At 47.0% G+C, this 16,531-nt stretch overlaps 1 protein-coding gene across 1 annotated transcript in view; it reads left to right on the forward strand.

The window, feature by feature from the left end:
• The window catches only part of DPYD (dihydropyrimidine dehydrogenase), a 3,292,815-nt gene that overhangs the window by 3,255,893 nt on the left and 20,391 nt on the right, over positions 1-16,531 (forward strand). The window lies entirely within an intron of this gene.

Below are 16,531 nucleotides of genomic sequence, written 5' to 3' on the forward strand. Positions count from 1 at the left end.
CTCCTTTGTTTGTACCTGTTAATGTATTTCTATGGCACATGTCCTGAATGCATGTTTTCAGCATCCAGCTTAAAAGCATAATGGAGCACAATTGAGACTGCCAATGTTGTAGAATAGTCAAGTCAAGTCAGATAATTTATATAGCGCACTACATACCCAGAGGGTCTCAAGGCGCTTGAGGAGGGGTGGGGAGTTACTTGTCAAATATCCACGTTTTAAGTTGCTTTCTGAATGCTAGGTGGTTCTGGGTAAGGCGAAGGTAAGTGGGAAGTGAGTTCCAGGTTTTAGCTGCCAGGTAGGAGAAGGATCTACCTCCCATGGTGGTTTTGTTGATGCGAGGTACATTGGCAAGGGCTTGGTTGGAAGATCGAAGCTGGCGGGAGGGGGTGTAGAAGGATAGTCGTGTGTTGAGGCATTCTGGTCCGATTTCGTAGAGTGCTTTGTGTGTGTGGGTTAGGAGCCGGAAAGTGATCCTCTTATTGACGGGAAGCCAGTGGAGGTTTTTCAGGTGACCAGAGATATGTTCTTTACGCGGGATGTCTAATATGAACCTGGCTGAGGCGTTTTGGATTCGTTGGAGTTTTTTCTGGAGTTTAGTGGTAGTACCGGCGTAGAGGGTGTTTCCATAGTCCAGTCGGCTCGTGACCAGAGCGTGGGTGACCGTTTTCCTAGTTTCGGTGGGGATCCAACGAAATGTTTTTTTGAGCATGCGAAGAATGTTGAAGCAGGATGAGGAGACGGCGTTGACTTGTCTGTTCATTGAAAGTGAGGAATCCAGGATGACGCCCAGGTTCCGTGCGTGGTCTGTCGGGATGGGTGCTTTTCCAAGGGCTTCTGGCCACCAAGAGTCGTCCCATGCGGAGGGGGAGGTACCTAGGATGAGGACTTCTGTTTTATCTGAGTTCAGTTTCAGACGGCTGTGTTTCATCCATTCGGCTACTTCTTTCATTCCTTCGTGTAGGTTAGTTTTGGCGGTGCTAGGGTCATTGGTGAGTGATAGGATCAGTTGAGTGTCATCCGCGTAGGAGATGATGTTGAGGTTGTGTTGGCGGGCGATGGCCGCGAGGGGGCTCATGTATACTTTGAAAAGGGTGGGGCTGAGTGAAGATCCTTGTGGTACGCCGCAGATGACTTCAGTGGCCTCTGACTTGAATGGTGGAAGGCGGACTCTCTGGGTTCTTCCGGTGAGGAACGAGGTGATCCATTCTAGTGCTTTACCTTGGATTCCGATGTTTTTGAGGCGCTGTAGAAGGGTGCTATGGCAGACTGTGTCGAAGGCTGCGGAGAGGTCGAGGAGGATGAGGGCGACTGTGTCTCCATTGTCCAGTAGAGTTCGAATGTCGTCTGTTGCTGCGATGAGGGCGGTCTCAGTGCTGTGTTTTGCTCGGAAGCCGGACTGTGAGGAGTCGAGGGATTTGTTGGCTTCGAGGAAGGCGGCGAGCTGGTTGTTGACAGCTTTCTCGATGACTTTGGCCGGGAATGGAAGGAGCGAGATGGGGCGGTAATTTTTGAGTTCGGTGGGGTCCGCTGTGGGTTTTTTCAGAAGGGCGCTGAGTTCAGCGTGTTTCCAGCTTTCCGGGAAGGTGGCGGAGTTGAAGGAGCAGTTGATGACGTCTCGGAGGTGTGGTGCTATAATGGAGTCTGCTTTGTTGAAGATGTGGTGAGGGCATGGGTCTGTGGGGGATCCTGAGTGGATGGAGTTCATCAGGCGGATGGTGTCCTCAGTGGAGATTGGGTTCCAGTCATTAAGGATGTTCGAGGGGGGTGAAGGTCCAGCAGATGGTTGGGTGGGTTGGTCTACGGGTTGGTTGTCGAAGCTGTTGTGGATGTCTGCAATTTTGTTGTGGAAGAATGAAGCTAGGGAGTCGCAGAGGGCTTGAGAGGGGGTGATGTCGTTGGAGTTGGCCGAGGGATTGGTAAATTCCTTGACGATGTTGAAAAGTTCCTTGCTGTTGTGGGCGTTGTTATCTAGTCGGTCCTTGAAGGCGGTTTTCTTGGCCTTTCGGATCAGTTGGTGGTGTGTGCGGGTGGCGTTTTTGAAGGCGTCCTTGGTGCTGGTGGTTGGGTCTTTTTTCCAGGTCTTCTCAAGGGAGCTGCAGAGTTTCTTGGATTTCTTAAGATCATCGTTGAACCATGAGGCCTTCTTGCTGCCAAGTTTGCTTTGTCGTTTTTTCAGTGGTGCTAGGATGTGGAATCTTGTTCCATTATGGCAATTGCCGAGGACACAATGTTTCCCAGTGAATAAATACATGAAGAAAGTGTGGTCATACCACTGTCTACCATAGCCAGGACCTTTTCTAGGTTAATCCTATCAATTTCAGGTAATCTCTAAACTGGATCCTGTTGGGAGACTTTCCATAGTTTATTGTAGATGGCATACAAGGTACTTTTCTTACGCAGTTTCTTGGGACCAAATAAGAAATCCCCAAGATCCATGTTGTCTGCTAGGAGGGACAAGTGTTGTTTTACGTATTGCTCTGTTGAGGTTTTTAGCCATTCTAGGAACAACTTCCCAACACTGTAAGAAGTCACTACCCCTGGATCATCTGTGTGTACATAGTGGGGCTTAGGCCTATGGATTTTAAACTCTTTGGTGTTACCCTTGAATCTTGCTTGACACCTATTTGTGTCGATAGGCCAAACCAATAATCCCTTCCAATTGGGAGCTAAAGAATTGTATGTACCATTCTGTAGCATTGCACCAAGTGCCTCCTCACTGATCAGTGTGTTATTTGATATACCATCAATAGGTATGGGTAAGGGGATACATGGTGTATGCAGGTCTATAATTTTTGCAAACCTGTAGCAGGTAGTCTGTTGCACTGTTCTGTTAAGGAATATTATCTGTAACGGTATGAGACTAGCTCTATATAAAGCCTCTGTTTGCATGAACCTGCCAATCTTTCATCCCTCAGATGGATGTTGGTCTATTGTGTCCCTCCAATAGTCGAAACCTTTTATAGACAGTTGGGAGATGAAAGGTTCTGAATACATAAGCGTTGTGTTAGTCAGCATAATTTTCTTTGCAGTTGTATTCGTCTGTACTAACTTATAGTAATATGACATTGGGTCTGATGTATTGAACTCTAAAACGTATGCAAATTTCTGTGCAAATGTGGCAGAACTACCTTTCGGAGGTGTCGGGCAATGTTCCCATTGATGGAAAGTGTTTACAGTGAGTGGGATACTAGCTCTGTGCAAAAAGTGATGACATAATTTTGGTAACAAAACATGCTATTGTAGGCAGGTGTATCTTCATAAAATTCCCTGTATGAAAATATAGCAGATTGTTCTAAATCTGAAAGCATAGTATTTAGAATCTCAATGTCCAAATCCTAAGAGAGTGTGCTCAGGGTAATGAAATCATTCATTAGAAATTTGAACACATATGGAGTTTTTCAAATGTTCAGTAGGTTCAAATATATCATTTGAAACTCTATCCCATCCTATACCATCTGGTACTGGAATAGATGAAATGTTCACTAGGGACAAGTCTCTTTGTTCACAGTGTGATGATGTATCTGGTTTCAAGACCAAGTTCAAAGGTTGTACTGCAGAGCATTGTGGAAGGTAATGTCCATTCAGTAGTAGGAAAAAGGCAGCTACTATCCCAATCCATATTAACGGGAAAATGAAAGGATTCCTAATGCAAACCAAAGTGTACGCTAAGTAAGTCTTTTTCTGCCAGAGATAGAATTGTCAAAATTGTTCTTTCTTGGAAATGGGTGGCGATTGCTCAAGTTCAGTTAGATCTGAAGAAAAGTAATCAAAGTTGATGAAGTAGCCAGAAGCAGTTTGATCAATCTGTAGGAGGTCAGCAGTGTTTGTACAACTGACATTTGTTTCTTGTGAAGACACGTTGATAAAAAATTCATTATTGGGCCAAATTGCAATTTGTGTTCAGTTTCATTTGGATGTTGTTCAGTTTCAACAGGTGTAATTCGTATTCCGTTACTGGCTACTCCAGCATCTTGCACGGAGGAGTCATGAAAGTTATTAGTCTTTCCATCTGACCTTCTTGTATAGTAGCGAGAGGAGATCTTGGGTCAGGCGGAGGTGGGGAGGGAGTTCAAGGTCTTGGCGGCCAGGTAGGAGAAGGATCTTCCTCCCGTTGTGACTCTTCGGATGTGGGGGACGATGGCGAGGGCGTGGCTGGTCGATCGAAGCTGGCGGGTGGGAGTGTAGAAGTTGAGGGGGTCGTTGAGGTATCTTGGGCCTTGGTTGTGGAGAGCTTTGTGTGCGTGGGTGAGGAGTCAGAACGTGATTCTCTTATTGACGGGGAGCCAGTGCAGGTTTCTTAGGTGTGCAGAGATGTGGCTGTGTCGGGGGATGTCCAGGATGAGTCGTGCTGAGGTGTTCTGGATCAGTTGGAGTCTTTTCTGGAGTTTTGCAATGGTTCCGGTGTAGAGGGAGTTGCCGTAGTCCAGTCGGCTGGTGACGAGCGCCTGGGTGACCGTCTTCCTGTTTTCGGTGGGGATCCACCGGAAGATTTTCCGTAGCATGCGTAGGATGTTGATGCATGACGAGGAGACGGCGTTGACTTGTCTGGTCATGGAGAGGGAGGAGACCAGGATGAAGCCCAGGTTGCGTGCGTGGTCCGTTGATTTGGGTGCGCTGGCCAGGGCAGGGGGCAACCAGGAGTCGTCCTTGACGGAGGGCGATGATCCCAGGATGAGGACTTCCGTCTTATCTGAGTTCAGTTTCAGGCGGCTGTTCACCATCCACTCGGCTGTGTCTTTCATTCCTTCGTGTAGGTTGGCTCTGGCGGGGGCGGGGTCGTTGGTGAGGGAGAGGATCAGCTGGGTGTCGTCAGCGTAGGAGATGATGTTGAGGTTGTCTTGGCATGCGACGGCCGCAAGGGGGCTCATGTAGATGTTGAAGAGGGTGGGGCTGAGCAAGGAGCCTTGAGGAACGCCGCAGATGACTTCGGTGGCTTCTGATCTGAATGGGGGGAGGCGGACTCTCTGTGTCCTTCCGACGAGGAACAAGATGATCCATTCTAGTGCCTTCTCTTGAATTCCGACGTTGCTGAGGCGCTGCACTAGTGTGCGGTGGCAGACAGTGTCGAACGCCGCGGAGAGGTCCAGGAGGATGAGGGCCGCTGTTTCACCGTTGTCGAGCAGGGCTCGGATGTCATCAGTGGCTGCGATGAGGGCGGTCTCGGTACTGTGGTTGGCCCGGAAGCCGGACTGCGAGAGGTCGAGGGCTCCATTCGTCTCAAGGAAGGCGGCCAGCTGTCTGTTGACGGTCTTCTCGATGACTTTGGCAGGAAACGGGAGGAGCAAGATGGGGTGGTAGTTTTTGAGGTCGGTGGGGTCGGCTAATGGTTTCTTCAGGAGGGCGCTGAGTTCGGCATGCTTCCAGCTCTCCAGGAAGGTTGCGGTGTCGAAGGAGGTGTTGATGATGTCCCGTAGATGGGGAGCGATGATGGAGTCGGCCTTGTTGAAGACGTGGTGATGGCAGGGGTCGGTTGGAGATCCGGAGTGGATGGAGTTCATCGTGCGTATGGTTTCTTCGGTGTTGATTGGGGTCCAGGCGCAGAGGATGGTGGTGGGGGGTGCTGGTGCGGTCGTAGGGTGCATCGGCTGTGTGCTGAAGCTGTTGTGTATGTCTGCGATCTTGTTGTGGAAGTACGAGGCGAGGGAGTTGCAGAGGTCTTGCGATGGGGTGATGTCGTTGTTTCCGGCGCTGGGGTTGGAGAGCTCTTTGATGATGTTGAAGAGTTCCTTGCTGTTGTGGGCGTTGTTGTCCAGTCGTTCCTTGAATGCTGTTTTCTTGGTGGTGTGGATCAGTTGGTGGTGTTTTCTAGTGGCGAGCTTGAGGGTGGTCATGTTGTCTGGTGTCGGGTCCCTGCGCCAGGCTCTATCGAGGGCTCGGCAGTTCTTCTTGGAGCTCTTGAGTTCGTTGGTGAACCAGGGTGCTTTCTTACTGCCGGGTCTGCTGTGCGGGGTCCTCAGTGGGGCGAGGTCGTCTGCGCAGTTGCTGATCCACCTCGTGAGGTTGTTAGCGGCATGGCTGGGGTTCGCTGAGCTGGCGGGAGGGTCCTGGCTCAGGGATGCGGCGAGCTGGTCGGCTGTGATCTTGTTCCAGCTTCTGCGTGCAACCTGTTGCTGGTGGTGGTGGATCGTGTTCTTTTTGAAGCTGAAGTGGACGTAGCTGTGGTCCGTCCAGTGGAGTCCGGTGGCGTGGCTGAAGGAGATGTCCTTGCTGCAGGAGAAGACGGGGTCAAGCGTGTGGCCGGTGTAGTGGGTGGGGGTGGTCACCAGCTGCTTGAGTCCGAGGGTGGCGAGGTTGTCCAGCAGGGTGGTGGTGTTGCGGTCGTTATTGTTCTCCAGGTGGAAGTGGAGGTCCCCGAGGAGGATGTAGTCAGCGGAGGGGAGGGCGTGCGGGCTGATGAAGTAGGCAATGTCTTCGCTGAATTGTGTGCATGGTCCCGGGGGTCTGTAGATGAGGGTGGTCTTGGGGTTGGTGTGGATCTGGAAGTGCAGGTGTTCGGCAGCTGTGAGGGTGTCATCGGTGTTGGTCGTGATGCGGATGGTGTTCTTGTGGATGATGGCGATGCCTCCTCCAGTCTGATTGACGCGGTCCCTCCGGGTGATCTTGTATCCGTCCGGGACGGCGATGGCGATGTCGATGTCGGGCATTGAGGAGGCGTTTATCCAGGTTTCCGTGAGGAAGGCGACGTCTGGTGATGTTGTGTCGAGCAGGTTCCAGAGCTCCACGGCGTGTCTGTGGACGGAGCGGGTGTTGAGCAGGATGCACTTCAGGTGGTTGCTGCTGGTGCTTGGCTTGGCGGGTGCGGGTGCAGTGAAGGTCCGGATGCAGGAGAAGTCGCAGGAATGGCAGCTGAAGGGTCCATGGGTGCGTCTCGGGGTGGATCGGTAGCAGCCGGGGGTCCGACCGGTGTTGAGTGCGTTGAGTTCGACGGGGTCGTAAATCCGGCGGGTGGGCTGGTGTCTGCGGGGACCAGGGGTCCGGGCGGTGGGCACGGGCCAGGTGCGGACGGGCGTAGACGGGCTTGCCTTTGACATGCCTTCTGCACGCTTAGTTGCAAACAAAACAGGTGATGGGCCGAATGTGGATCAATGTCACACGTTCAACCCAGTCAAAAGATCTGGGCCCAAATCCATCGTTTTTTTGCACTCCACACCACCCTGGGTTAGACAATGGCGATATGCAAATCAGCTCTGACCCTGTGCCCCATGGGAACAGTCCAGTCCGAACTACAAAAGCCATGTCCTTCCCAGAACGGAATCAAGCATCCGAGGACCGGACCGGTTTCGAGGTAACACCTCTCATCAGCCCGGCTAGCTTGACTCCAGTGGTGTGGAGTGCCTGGGACCCACGTCTGAGCATCCCCAGCACACTTATGGCGGCTTAGGGCGTGCCCGCTGCACATCTACGCTGCGCGTTAGCCACTCTGCCATAAATGGAGAGTGGGGGGGGCGGAGTGAGGGAGGAGCAGCTGGGAGGCAGGAGCGGGGCATCGAATGGGATGTGAGACAGAGGGAAGGGGGCGGGGCCGCAGGGGGGCAGCGGCGGGGAGCGGGGAGGTGCCGGGAAACGCGGCAGGGGCTGGGCACAACAACAGGGGAACAACAAAACTAAATAGAGAGAGGGCAGGGGCTGGGCACAACAAGAGGACAGTAGAGAAAATTAAATAAATACACGGAATACACGGAATACAACGCAGCGCAACAATTGAATAACTACACGGAATAAAGCGTAGCGCAGCAGAGGATCTACCACGACAACGACAGCGAACCATGAGCACAGCTGCGGGCAGCGGCGGTACTCGGAACAGGTGTTCTTTAAGATGGTCCAAACTCCTTCTTGTCCACAATCTTTTCTCTGACCAGGTCCCCAACCAGGGCAAGACTAGCCATAGTTGGTACTGGGCATTTCCCCAGTGTACTGCCAGGGTTGGGGGCCGGTTTTGGGCCCCTGGGGGCCGATTTTGTTACAGGCCATTTTTGCAGCATAGCTGCAATATCAGCCGCTGTAACCAAATCGACGGTAACCGGCCGTGGCAAACAGCTCAGCTGCACTCCAACCCCCCAGGGGGCCAGCCGAGCACTTTGCCAGGGCTGGTTTTGGTTCCCAGTCCGGCCCTATCCCCAACCTTTGGAACCCAGACAGGTCTGGCGGGAACTGATTTAACTCCCTTAATGGTGGTGCGTTTCACATGGACATTGCTTTGTAATGCCTAGAAATCATTGAGTTCCTGTAAAATAGCCAAACGATCATTCAATTCAAATAGTTTAACATCCGCCACTGTACTGGCACAATCAAGGTCAAATAGGATCTCTTAGGGTGTACGTCCTTCCAAGGACTTTCTTGGCATATTATTTAGTGCGCTCTGGTCCCCGTATAGGTGATTGATCCAACTACCGTCTGCACCTAATACCCTTGCAGTTAAGGATTGCTTTGGTCCTGCTTTATTCTCTCCACCACTGAACTTCCCTTGGGATAGTAGGGGGAGGAGTACCGCAAGGCTACACCCATACTTTCCAAGGCATCCTTGTAAGCCCGGGCACTAAACACAAGTTCATGGTTGGAATGTAATGTGCCAATTGCGTATGTCCCGACAAAGCTCGCAAATTCTTTAAAACAGTTCTAGCACCAGCCTAGCACTGAGGCCAAACCATAGAAATCTAGCTGCCACCAAGATGCACTTTAAGTGCCATCTGAATTTAAGTGGCCACAGTGATCCAAATAGACACATGCAACAGGTCTGTCTGAAATGAGTAATGGTGTTTGTGGTGGCCGTGCTACAATGGAACCTTTCATCTGCTCACAGATGTTGCGCTTTAAGACATAAGCCTTTGTTTGTTTAGACAAACTTGGCCACCAGAATTGCCGCTTCAGTAACGATGCTGTAGCAGCGACTCCTGCGTGTGCATAACCTAGACCCTCATGTGCAGCTATAATTAAACCTAATCTGCGATCAGTGTTTGGTATAACTCTATCCCCCACTCCTGGAATTTGAGCTTATGGTGTGTTTTGCGCATACAATTTTGAAGAATATTTAAGTGGAAAGACTTTTGGAATGGCAGAGCCGTTCTGTAAGGTGTTGACAGCTATCAGTATGTCTCCGTCCATCGATGTGCTAAAATGAGTGATTGCAGCAACTGCAGCAGTACGCACTGTTACCTTGGCGGCTTCATCAGCCAGTGAATTCCCTTCAATGCACGTGCCAAAACGCTGGTGACTCAATGTGTTAATAACTTGAGCCTGTGGCAGGCATGCTTTCCGCTTTGCAACTTGTTCCCATAATATTGTATGCTTAATTATGCAACACTTGAAATCTCTAAACCAATTCCACCCCAGTAATGAAGATATTAATTGGAAGACTGCACTCAGTAAAAGGAATCGCACACTATCATTGTGGGGAATTCCCGATCCGTATACTGTAGTGCCAATATCAGGGTTTTCATCTCTGCCTACTGTGCTGTACAATCTCCTAGAGTTTGTGTAGTTGTATTACTGGGATGAAACTTGCCATCACGCAAAAGTGCCTTCACTATAGCACATGCAGTGCTATATTGCTGTTTACCTCCTATGACAGACTGAGCAGATCCATCAGTGTAAATGATGTATTCATATTTTTCTAGAGGCAAGATTTCATTCGGGAGAGGGTATTCTTGTTCATACTGTAGAAATGCTTGTGTTTCTCATGTAGAATCATATCTGTAATCTACATCTGTTGCAGTGAGAGAATTAGCCCATTGCATTGTATCCATCGGGGATGGAGTGCTTTCGCATTTGGAATGCTCGTTTTAGTAACAGTTTCTAAAGTTGTCGCTGGGGTTACAATAATGCGTTTCCCAATGGCTAGTGCTCTTTCTCTCACTACAGCAGTCTGTACTGCTGTTAGTATTTACTCTGTTGCCACAAATTGCACTTTAGCATTTGTGTATTAATGTGATTTGTATGCAGTTGGAACTGTCTGACCTTCATATAAAGTGAGATAAGGATATCCCGATAAACCCAGGACGACCCAGATCACCAAGTTTGTAGAATTTACACTTGTGTGCAAGTGTTTAGTTGCTATCATGTCAGCCTGAATGAAACAGAGAGTATCTGTGTGTTGCTGTGTCCACTGATGTGGTGTGGAATCAGGTCTGATTAAGTAGTACAAGAGTTTTACTCTTTCTGCGTAATCTAGAATGTATACTCTGCCAAAATGTAGAAAACCTAAAATGGATTGAAAACCCTTCAGATTCTTTGGAGGTTGGAGCAGCCACAGTTTTCTAAAAAGATTGGCTGCCAGGCTCTTGTCTTCACTTGATAGCTCATATCCCAAAAACAGGACTTTGAGATGGGCAATTTTCGATTTCTTGTTATTATATTTGTAGCCCAAATTGGTGAATCCAACAATTATGTTGTTTACCTTGCTCAAGTGTTCAAGTAATTCATCGTCCATTAGGTAGATGTCATCTACATAGGACACAGCCTCCTCATTGCAAGTTTGTCATATTTCTGACACTCTTGCTGAGAATAGCCCGGGGCTGTTCCTTTACCCTTGAGGCAAATGACACAAATTTTGCTGAGTGTTGATCGCAGAAAATGGTTTCAAATATCTGCTTTCTGGAGCGATATTCTGGCAGAAGAATCCATTTGAGATATCTAATATTGTTTTATATTTCTTCCGCACAATGTTATTCATTAATGCAGCACTGTGTGCATTTTGAACTGCTAATGTTTGTGTGCATGTGTTTAAATTCTGGAGTCTAAAACTAGACAATATGAATTGTTAGGTTTCATTACTGAAAATAAAGGATTATTCATTGGGGAGGTGCAAGTTTCAATCACATCTTGGTATTTGAGTTGGTCTAAGAATTCATTGCCCTGTCTTTTTGCATTGTTATTTATATGGTACTGTCTCTGTGGATTTGAAGTAGATTTTTAATGGGATTTCGTGGCGTGTGGACTCCACATTCCACCCTACATGATTGCGGTATAATGCCGGAGCTAGCGCTAGCACCCATTCCTGCGCGTATGAGTGTTTTAAAGAGACTGGAACAAGGTCGGAGAAAGCAGGCAAAATGACGCTTTGCCCCTTCGGGCAATCATCACAAACTCAGGCAGCCAATCTCTTTCTGCAAGCAGTATCCAAATGTCAGCTTCTCCCAAAAGAGACCTTTAACCTTCCTTTAGATGTCCCCCTCTATTTCAAGTGTAATTTCATACAGTATATGCAGGACACTAACTCTGGTATCAGGTGTTTCCATTATGATATGTTCATTCAACACTGCTGTCACCAGAAAATCCTTTAGGTTCTGGCGAGCTATTGTTACTTCTGCTGCGCTGTCTAGCATCACCAGAGCCCATTACCCGTCCAGAAGCTGAGTCCCCAGTAACCTTGGCATTTCTAATTTATAGGCCAGCTACTTTCTTATTTTTGAATTGAGGCTTTGCTTTATGTTGCTCTTCTTGCTTGATTATGTAATCTGAATTGCAATGTGTTTCCCTTTTTGTCTTTGGTGGATCTTCAGTGTTTTCCTCTGATCACCTGTCCCTCTCTGAGTTTTTTGTTGAACCCTGGAAAGAACGAAAGAAACATGTATCCGTGTCTTGATACCTATCAGGTTTTTTAATGTTATCACGATTCCTAAGGTTGTACCTTTTTTCAGGGGACTCCACTGGGGAGACCCAACCCTTAATCATGAATTCTAATCTGAATTGTTATTTTTAGAATTTTTGTTTTCCCATTTCGTTTTAGAAGTGGGTGTTTGCTTTGAGTTGTCTTTGTCGGGACTACCCACCATTTGTGGCATCCCTGCTTTGGTTCCCAAACTATCCCTACCTAATTCAAGGTAGGTTTCTTCGATAATTTTTGGTAATCCTCGCTCCCTATTTACAGGGGCTATTTCTCTTAGGTGGCTGTGTATAGCCACTGCTGCTGCCTCCCCCTTTTAATTGCTCACTATGATTCCAGAGACTTGGACAAAATTACCCATCAGTTTCATTCCAAAGTCCAGGGCAGGTCCTGCCCTGTACTCATTCAGTATTTGTTTCAATACTTCTGGAACAACTGCTAATGAAGGAGTACTGTGTATTCTGAAGTAAACAGCAGCAAAGATTGGTCCCCAAGTGGTATAATCCTCAATGGAGGGAACCATCCCCATTGATAAGCAAATTGTTAGCATTCTATGTCTTTACTGTGGGCCCATATGGGGAAATACTGCTTCCAGCTGTGCAATTTCATGTGCTAACCAGAACGGAATTTGCTCCCGTTTGGAAGAAGTTGTCACTATTACTGAATTCAGTGTCTGTGGGTTAATTATAGATGTGGTCTGATGTGGACCAGCGGGAGCATTTCTCGCAGGTTGGACTGTTAATGTTAGCATGACGAACTGGACAATGTGTCTGTATAGCTGGACTATGTCTTTGTATATTTTACAAACTTTGTGTACCGGTAGTATATCCATCTCGGGATGCGGAGAGTATATCGCTAAGACCGACCAGGTTGCTTCTTCTATGCTGAGCAGACCGAGTCTCACAACAGATGTTGTGTGTGGGAGGGTGGCTTTAAACCATCTTTTATGCTGCTGGTAAGTTAACAGGACTTCAATGTCTTCGTATGGAATGTATTCATCTGGTGGTTTGACTACAATGTATATGAGGAACAATTTAGTCACCGAATCTGCAGGTGGGAACTGAACCCAAGAATAGAATACCTCTGATCCGAACACCACGTGTGCCTCAATCATGAAGGTAACACAGCCACTTAATGCCAGTACACCGGGTTCTAACAATTTCATAGTCACTGCATGTCTGCACTTTTCTGTAATGTTAAGAGCATTTGCAACTTTGTCTTCCCCATAACTACTCGTGGGGTCAGTCATTTTAGAAGAGAAGGGTACATTTAAAGAGGTAGGGTTTTGCACAATGGGGGAACTGTTCGTCCTTCGAGCTTGCTAAACCTTCTGCCAATACACAGAGTATATCTGCACAGCTGAGGTGTATTTCCCTTCCCACTTTAGGCGTCTCTGGAAAGGTGTGAGTAGGGCTTTAACTAAGCAAAACTGAACTACTCAGGTTTTAACTAATAATATAAGAACCAATCCAACGTTGGCAGCTCCATGTCGTGTAGTTCCTAGGAGTCCCCTAGGACCTATGCATTTTGGGTGACCTCAACTGAGGGTTTGGTGTCCCAACTGCTTCCGGACACCCCCACAGGATATGTCAGCCATTAGACCAGCTGTATCTACAGTGCCACTACCACCCCCCTGTATTTTACAGGGGAGTAGGTCGTTTTTGGCAACCACTGAACATGAGAACCCTGATTCCTCCCAGATCATGGAAAACAGTACAGTACGTTTCACTCAGACACTCATGCTTGCTTTCTCTCAAAAACACACAGGATGTTGATTAGGACGTTTAAGTAAGAATTTATTGGTCCAGGAACAGCCTGGTGTAAAACATATGTGCTAGGACAATCAGGAGACAGAAGCATCCAAAAGAGATATAGGCAATAGTAGATACAATTCTTCCATGGTGCTAAGAAGATGAACAGAAACAATTCAGATAAAAACAGTAGCACTTCAATATTTCTTAAATGCGTGCCCAAGGTAATTTGCTATAATGTACCTAGCCTAACCTGGATGTGTAGGTGTATATGCATATAGATATGTGTATCTGTAGCCAAGAAACTCTTAGGAAAGAATCAGCCCCCTCACCTGATGGTTGGGAATGAAGGACCCCGTCTCTGCGTTGAGGATGACAACCCGCAAGGGATGTCAAAGAACTGCTTGTTAGAGATTCGGCACGCAGAACCCCTGTCTCAGCTTGGAAGGAATTCTTCTCTAATTTGTAGCGGGAGTGAGGGTTTTTTATACGAAAATGGTCACTCCATGGTTTTTTCTAGAATCAATATGTTTTTAAAACAACCATGATGTTTTAAAAACAATCATAAATGTTTTGAAAATAATCACCAATACTTTTCTAAACAAGTGTGATCATGCATAGCTGGCTGTTGGCCAAGGATGAAAAAAAGTAGTGACCCTCTATGTATGTATGTATGTGTCTTGTAAAGCGCACTGCTGCCCTGAGGCATCGTGGCGCTGTAGACCGCTGGGGAACCCGTCCTGGCTATCCCTGTGAGATGGTCCCTACTGGGTATCTCCAAGGTGAAACCGGCATCCCCGGCGAATGTGGGGGGCCGTTGTAGAGATGAGGCAAGCTAATGCCCAGAGTTGCCGAGTGTGATCCCTGGTTAGAGTAGGCACCGAGGCGAGAATTATCGAGTCCGCTGACCCTGGTCCTCGACCCTGCCGCGTCGGGAATTGAACCCTGGTCCCGGGCCGTTCTCTGCTTCCGGGTCTGCCGCCTCTAACCAGTGAGCCACACCACTCTACTTCTATACAGAATGCTGTGTCTGGGGAAATGTTTATATATGTCAGGTACAGGTATTCAGATAGAAGATTGAGAGCCTAGTTTTGAAGGGACAGGAGCAAGCTATTAGCTAAAAGGTCACCTGTTTAGAATCAATATAGTCGTGTGGATGGGATGATGTATGTAAAATGGAGTAAACCTCGATGAGACTATCCTAAATGACATGACAGGACTCTAGGTGATTAGCCAATTTAAAGGGGCCTGATTTCTTCTGGTTGGCTGGCGACTAAATGAACAATATATTTTGATAGCCTTTACAGGATTTAAGGACATGGGGCCGGATTTGGTCGGTCGGTAACGGCCGAAAATCGGTATTTTCGGCCGTTACCGACCGAGATTCACAAAATGGTATGTAGGGCCACATATTTTACAGATTCGGTAAATTTACCGATCTGTAAATTTACCGAATCTGTAAAATACCGAATCGGTATTTTTACCAATTCGGTAACAATGAGATGTAGGTGGGACTCTTCTGAGTCCCACAAGCCTTACAGAATCGGTATTTTACCATGAAATCCAACTTCATGGTAAAATACCGATTCCGGTGTGCATGCACATGTGTGCATGCACACCTGTGCCATATGACAGGCAGACCTGCCCTTAGGGCAGGTATGCCTGCCACATGGCCCCCGAATCTTTTTTGGGGGTGCTAGAGGGTGTCAAAGTGACACCCCCTGCACCCTTGTCAAAATCGGAATTTACCGATTCGGTAAATACCGACCGGTAATGCCCCATTCATTCCTATGGGCTTCAAAGCCCATAGGAATGAATGGGGCATTACCGGTCGGTATTTACTGAATCGGTAAATACAGATATTTACCGATTCGGTAAAAGGAACATCTGGCTGTTCCTACATATCCACCCCTAAGATTTACCGATTTTTAATTACCGAATCGGTAGAATTCGGTAATTAAAATTCGGTAAATCTATTTTACCTACATCTGGGCCATGGTCCCTACATCCTAATAATACATTGAAAAAAATATAATGGGGCCGGGTTAGTACACACTGACCGCCCCCCCAGGCGTATGTGGGGAATATCTCAAGAGGACCCTATGATTGGCTGGCCACAACATGAATGTGTTGTGGTAGTCATTACAGGACTCAGAACATGGTCTGATTTAATACATTGTTGTGATATTCAGTTTTTGAAGGTTACAAAAAGGAACACATATGGAGAGTGATAACAGATTGTGTTCACAATCTAAACATTTTTTGGTAATGTTATACTAATTGTAGAAATTCCGCTGAGTTCCCAGGTGATTTTGCCCTGTAAAAAATGCTGACACCCCGCTGGCTTTTGATGAACCATGTTTGACAGAACACTGTTTTCTGTAGTGCTTTTTAGCAATGAGGTTATGGAAGGTGTCCCAGAAATTAAAATTAAAACTAAAGCACATTTTCTATAAATTTACAATATGTTCCTGAGAATAAAGACTGATATTCTGAATAAAACCCATACTTCCAGGAACAGTCTGTCAGTTGATTCCACAGTGTTCTACTGCGGCTCCCCATAGTTTTCTAATGAACCACTAGAGCACTAAAATTCTGTATTTATATTAAAAATGTGGCACACCAGAATGTCTTTTTTATGGAATCAAAGCTGTAAAACTTGAAGCATTTCCTGCAGAAAGGACTGTATTAAAGGAATATAATGAGGGATTATTTTATCACACAAATTATGCTTACAGCTCCAGAAAACTAAAATGAGACACGTTTTCTGTGAGTTCTCTAATATCATTCATTTTGGAAAAATATTCCGGCATGCAGCTTGAAACATGTACTTCCAACAGACGTGTCACACCAGAGGTTTAATGAACAACTAAAGCAATAACAGTTTAGATTCAAGACAAATGTAAGGCCGTCCTGAATGCCACTTTGTTAGCATAGGAGTTCTTTAATTTAAAGCATCTCCTGAGGAGCAGGCTGAAGTAAATGACCATAGAGATATTAATTCAAGTATGAACCAGTTGCTTAAAAATTTGAGGGGAGGTATGCGTTTTCAATAATTTAAGGCATAATGTAATTTTAAAGGGGCTAACAATAGTTAAACAAATAGATGTGTGCATATTCACAGCACCCCTTTTGCACATTTGCTTAGTCAGCCTGCACATCATTTCAGTTGCTTAAG

The sequence above is a fragment of the Lissotriton vulgaris genome, chromosome 1_1, assembly GCF_964263255.1.
Source record: "Lissotriton vulgaris chromosome 1_1, aLisVul1.2, whole genome shotgun sequence".
Classification (NCBI taxonomy): Eukaryota; Metazoa; Chordata; class Amphibia; order Caudata; family Salamandridae; genus Lissotriton; species Lissotriton vulgaris.